Source organism: Pyrus communis, chromosome 16, assembly GCF_963583255.1.
Source record: "Pyrus communis chromosome 16, drPyrComm1.1, whole genome shotgun sequence".
Classification (NCBI taxonomy): domain Eukaryota; kingdom Viridiplantae; phylum Streptophyta; class Magnoliopsida; order Rosales; family Rosaceae; genus Pyrus; species Pyrus communis.
The window spans coordinates 17,888,358-17,894,982 of record NC_084818.1 but is presented as its reverse complement, the minus strand read 5'-3'; the positions used below and the strand labels follow the sequence as shown (position 1 = coordinate 17,894,982).

General features: G+C 36.1%; 1 pseudogene; it reads right to left on the bottom strand.

Moving 5' to 3' along the window:
- Positions 1 to 247: 247 nt before the first annotated feature.
- On the bottom strand, positions 248 to 6,129 carry LOC137720533 (ubiquitin carboxyl-terminal hydrolase 27-like; annotated as a pseudogene).
- Positions 6,130 to 6,625: the final 496 nt, after the last annotated feature.

Genomic DNA, 6,625 nt, shown 5'->3' with positions numbered 1-6,625 from the left:
TTAGCATTGAAGATGCTCTCAGAACCCTAAACAATAGTGAGCGACGTGAAAGAGAGTATCAATTCATCGGTTTGGGGCAAAGCTTTTGTTCAAGCTCAATAAAGCTAAATTGATAAATTTAGGCCTAAACAAGGCGCTGCGTGATTAAGAAAACGCAGCCGCAGAAGAAACAGAAAGCCGGAGCTCAATCAAATGTCCAAAATACCCGCCCGACCTATGATCCTTCACTAAAACACAGGACGGCAGAGAATGTCAATATGCTTTTTATCGTTACCTTTATTGATTTTTCGTTTTATATTCTTAATCTCACAGGTGTTGTACATTTTCAACAATTCCTTTCGTGACAATGTCAAAACTAACCTTCATGCTTCAGCCTTTGTATTTTTCGAAGAAAAGAAAGCTAGCTTCTGCAGCAAGAACATCTTCCTCTGAAGCCCTACACACTTCTGAATCTGAAATAGAATACCAGCACCAAGCAGCAGCGTCGACCTCAGACTCGTCACAAGGTTCTTCACATAAATCAGCTCTCACGCTTCTGTAAACGGAGTAGTGCCCACTTCCAGCTCTTCCAAAGTGCTCCACAATGGCAACAAGACGGTAGAGGCAAGTACTTGAAGGAACCACTTTGCAACTCTCAGTCAACTGCAAAAGGTATGCACACATTAATAATCAACCTAAAAGCTTTTACTCATCAAACGCCACAAAAAAGATCTAAAAAATGAAAAACAAATACAAGTTTTAGATGCAAAAAATGTTCTTTTATAAGGAAAAGCAAACACAAATTATTTTCAAATCAATCTATATGCAAAAGCAGCAAAGTTTAAGTGCCTGATCTTCTGAGTGCATGTTCATGTCTGCATGCATGGTTTTCGAAAACCCTGCTGCTTCGGAAAATCTGGATTCTGCTGGTACATCTTTTGCATTTGCAGTGAATTGAGATACATCTGAAGCTGATTCTTCTGGGTAGATACTTCCTCTCGTTAATCCATAGATATGATTCAGCTTTATCTGATCATACTGCATATTGAACTGATTGGGAAAAGTTCTTGAGTTTCTATTTTGTCGCTGAACTTCCCCTTTTTTCATGTTTTCTTCCAAACTCTTTATTCCCACATCACTCGTCGTGAATCTCAAAAGGTCCAAAACCAACGGAAAAGAAATATGGCCCTACAATCATCAATACAGAATCGCACCACTATGACAAATATTTTAAACCAATTTACCCAGGAAATACATTCTCATGGATTGAGTAAAGTAAAGCACGAAATTTCAAACACCTGGAGTTTTACTAGTTCTCCAAACATATTGATTGAAACACGCTTTAGATGAACGCATAGAATCTGCAAGGACAAATCAGACCAATAGCAATTCTTAGAGATTGAATTATATATACCTAAAGACTTCTCAGGAAAATGAAGATCTCAAGATGCGCCAATGAAATACACGTGAGAAAAGAACCATAACAAGGGTGCAGTATGCAAAATATGAATAAAATTTACAAGAAACCTGTAGATCCTTTGCAACCAGATTTAGCGATGTTCATCATATAAAGGTAAGAAGAGAACCATAGCAAATAAGCTAATTTGTCCCGTTGAACAATTTTTAGCCTTGTTGGCTCAATGTCCAGATGAGACTTAACTTTTCCAACACAACCAAATCTACCCTAGAAATTGCATCTTTTGTATCACTATTTTCAGCAGATATTTAAATATGATGGCAGATGATATCAAATAACAATGACTATAAATCAATATTCCAGTTTTTTCTTTTGTTGGGTCAACCATAAACTGTGCTTTCCTTATTTTTCTTCTACTTTTTTTTTTTTTTTTCCAAGTGAATATGATGACAAAACATATAACAGAATGATGGATCCTATTACCAAAACTCAAGAATCAAAAAACCAGTTAATCCACTTTGGATTTATGCAAATTTGACAATTAATTTTGCAGAAGCTTCCCCAAAACTAACGTTTCTTGGTTAGGTTAGAAAAAACCAAATACAATATGAAAATTGTCTTGACCGTAATTTGTTAGTTACAATGGGCTTTCTTCAGATTATGGCAATACCTACATCTCTTGTCTGCACAACATTTTCCTTTGTTTTCTTATAACCATAATAAGCGGGATCCAAGAGCTTTTGAGATGCCTGCCTATTGCATGCCATTTTCCTTATTCATTCTTAGAAGATGTCAAAGCAGCTGAGGTACATGGTTTCCACATGATAGAACAAATGAAACCAAGTGTTCAAGTTATTGTGTCATGCCAAATAGTTCCAAAATCCGATTTATCTTTCTTCCCGTTGGTCTAGTTGACATCTGGAATTACCCCAGGTTTTATGAAAATAATAGAAGAATAAGAGAACAAACCTTTGGGCAACGAGCAATACTTATTTGCTTTAGAGTATATGAAAATTTATTTGACCAAGGTAGCTTATGTAGATGAATATGTCTTTGACAGTCACAGGAATCTTGCTCAGGGCATCTCTTAATCTTTTCAATCTCTTCCTGAAAAACAATCATATGAGTGGAGCAAAAAGCACTACAGAGGGCCACAGAAGGAGAAATGCGACAATTTTTATTTTTTTGAAAATAACTATCAAAGTCCCTAAAAGAGCATGTAGGACAGAAATTAGGTTATTTCACATGCAATGAAACTAGATGATATGGCAAGCAATCAAGAAAAGTGATTGGAGAATTTGTGATTCACATGTTAAAAGATTATTTGCTGCTGCCATATCCCGAAAGTGGATGTTTTGGACTTTTCAGGCTGTTCGGATTGACACAACTTTGATTTGGCATGTGTTTTGAGCCCACAATCTGGATTCGAAAAGAACGATGAGATCTACAAGACTTGTTGTTTCACGAGAAGCCCAGTCAGAATTTCGCCGGACCCCAGCATTTAATTTCCAAAAATGGGATCTTAATATTTTAGGATCTTGTTAATATTTTGTAATTTGTTTAATTCCTTTCTTATTTGGTTTCCAATGGTTTCTAGGTTAATAACATTACAAATAGGTCATCTTGGCCTTAGGCTTGGAACCTTATTCATTTTATCAATCAAATGGGAGTTTATTCTCTCTTTCTTCTTAGAGAATTCTCGGGTTTGCTATTTTTTTTTTTTTTTCTAGCCAAGGAATAACGTTTGAGCTTCCTTGTTATATCCACTGTGTCAAGTCTGGCGACACATCCAAGCACAAGTGATTTAATTTTAGTTTCCTGGTGATGAAAAGAATTTATGGAATTTAATAAATAGTCAAGGAGTGTTTTTAGTTTCCATATACCAATATGTAAGTTTTTGCACTATAAAAGATTATTAATGTATAGGCAAAATTCTTAAGTTTATTTAAGGAGGAGTATGAATTATTGATCATGTAATCTATAAATGGGACAGAACCTTTGTCTGCATCAGCAAACCTGGTTCAATATAATTGAGGTGATGTCAGTTTCTAAAGTATCCCATCAGTTTCCCTTTGATTTTCTTTTAGGAACCTAGGCTCTGACGGGTGTTGGAGTATCATCATTTCTTCACTTAATGTCAAAGAGGACCGTCTTTCTTTTCCTATTCGCATCAGACAAGAAAATAGAAGGAGAAGGAAAGGAACAGGAAGATGGAGTAACAGAAACCCTAATTCTGCTGCATTCATCATGTGGAAAATAAGGCTGTCAAGTTGCATATATTTATAATGCGAATAAAGGATTTACCTCATTTACTCCCATAGAAAATAAATACTTGACCGCCGCAATGTGCCAACAATGGTTACAGTGGTAATTCTCAACTTGTTCAGCAGCAGTGAACTGCTCCAGGCAATTCTCTAAGGTGCATCCAACCATCTAACAATGTACAAAAACGAAATTCATTAAGAATAAAAAGGAAAGGTAAAAGAGGAGACATTTTAGTTTAGAAGGAAGCAATCATATGAGCAGAATTCAAGTGAAAGGCTCAAACATACATAATATCAAAGAGTGAATACTTCAGTACACATACAATTGTGGCACCACCATTAAGGACTGGTGAAAGAGGCAAGCTGTGAAAAGATTCAAAGTTCAATGATATCTGCAAAATAAAGAGGCAAACTCTGAACTATCCACAATTGAATGATACCGTTAAAATAAAAAGAGAACCATGACTGAAGACTAGAACAATGGCAAGTGAAGGTAGGATATTGTCAACAAGTAACATTATTTATAAGATTCTACATCTAAGACACAAAATTGCATCCTACTAGGATGACTAAGACCGAAGGATGTAAAACTCGAAAGAATTTAAGGAACATTAGGCATGTGAAATTGACAAAAGTTCAAAGAAATTGATTTTGGAAACAGAAACAGTAGCACACCTACTAATCGCAAGAGTTACAAAGCAAAAAGGTGCAAATAAGTATACATGAGATCAAGTATAACTCAAATAAGTGCATAGTGTTCCTTCAGAAATTCATGTGAACCTGTGTTGAGCAACTTCGACACGCGAGGATGCTACGGAGAATTCCATCAAATGGCCCAAGGTAGTGTTGCTGCCATCTTGCCTGCTCACTCTGGTTCTCCATTCTCGTTGGAGTAATAATCCTACAATTAGAGGCAAAGAGTTCTGCTAAAGAACATTGATTTGGAAGATAACAATCTGAAAATTCTTTTCTTAAAGAGGACAGAAGATGAAGAAATGCTTCTGCTGCATCCTACGTGTACAAAATATTACTTATTAGATATTCAATTTTAACTGCTCAAGTTGTTATGGTATTTAGAAGACAGAGTAGCACCTGCTGGCTTGTAAGATCGAAATTCTGAATGTAAGCTTCCATCGCAAGCATCAATTTTCACGGACTTAATACAACTCTTCCTCCACCAACTACGCTTAGATCTACAGAAACATTATAAATTAGTTTGGAACACCTAATAGAATTATAGAAAAGCCAGAAAGTTATATTTTCTTAAGACGTGATGTCATTTGATGTCTTACTGAACCAAGCACTATACCTAAAGAGCATTCCAGTATACATGTTAAATCAAACACACTGCAAGCGATTCCAATAGGTTTGATTTTGATACTAACCTTCTAACAAAGCTGCCAATGCTATCGTAAGAGGAAAGCCATCAACCCGATCCTGAAATGCTGAGAACTCATATTCCTCTAAGACATTCTGGAGAAAGGGTTGAAAGTATGAACAGCTAGCCAGAGCCTGAAGATTACAAAATCCAACAGTTAGTCACACAAACCATTCTAATCTATAAAACATTTAAGCGTAATCGAATTCTAAATGGAATAAACACATATGGAATCAACTTCCATCTTCAAACACTTATAGGTGAACAAACACGAATGCGTACATATACACATGAACAACAACACATATGATGTTGTCTCTTATATTTCAAGACATGAATTAGCCTGATAGTGTGAGTGAACGTGCGTCCTCATTCGAGAACAACGGTCTTTGGCTCTGGAACTGAACCATTTCCTGAAAAAAAAAAATGATATGATTCAACCTCAAACCCATTGGAATGTAGTGGATAACAGCGGGGCCTGAGAATTGAACCCCTTCCGAAACTGTACAAGCTTCTTCCATAGCATACGGCTTTCTGGATATAGATGATGATCCCAAGTACCTGGATCAATCGAAAGTTTGATTCTATCAAAAATATCCAATTCTAACCAATATATCGGTCAATGAAACCCAAGGAATGCTCAACAATTGGGAATACCTGTAAAATAACATTTAGGAAACAATTATTTCCAAGATTTTGGAGGCCGGGTACCAAAGGCAGCTGCTTGGGAGAAGAAGTCTGAGTGTTTGGCAGCCACTCTAAGTGTAAGGTGTTTAGGATGCCGATTTTCGAGCCTTTGAGAGCAAGAACAAAGCCACCAGCAATACCCAGAAGAGCAGCCACAGATGAAATCAAGCTTGAACCAGAAATAGTCTTAAACCCTCGTTGGAATTGCCCAATCAAACACTTCAAATTTACCTCCCGTTCAAACTTCATCCTATTTCTATCTTAGCAAATACCACAAGGATTTACTGGTTTGCCGTCAAACCCTGCGACAAAACAATTGAAGAAACACCGGAAACACTGTTTCGCTCTCCCAGCGTGAAGGAAAATGTTTTTGATAGGCTCTCACAACTAAACAAACGTCCTCCACCTTTTCATGGTTATTATTGTCTTCGTAAACAGTAATCGGTACTGTTCGACTCAAAAAATAACAGTAAACACTTCGTAAATGAATTGTTTGGGCAATTGACATTAAAAAATTCATTTTAATTAATAAAAGTGATGTACGTCTATTTAACTTAAGAGTTATAGAGAACGGTGTAGCAAAGTGCACAGAGATTTTGGAGAATTTTAAGATACAATTTATGACTTCATTGTGTTTTTATTTATAGTAGTAAGAAGGTAAATTCATTATGCTTTAGTTATTACAATACAATCAGGAAATTATCTAAAAGATAAAGTATAATGATTACTAGGACTTACACAATCACATGTCTAACCTAATTAGAATTGCAACACTTTCCCTTGAGTGTGTAAATACTCAAGTCTTCAGTAATGCAGTTAGTTCAGTTGATGAAGTCGTCAGCATAATGAGCGAATATGAGTCTCAAATTAATGAAATAATGCATAAAAGGGTAAACATCA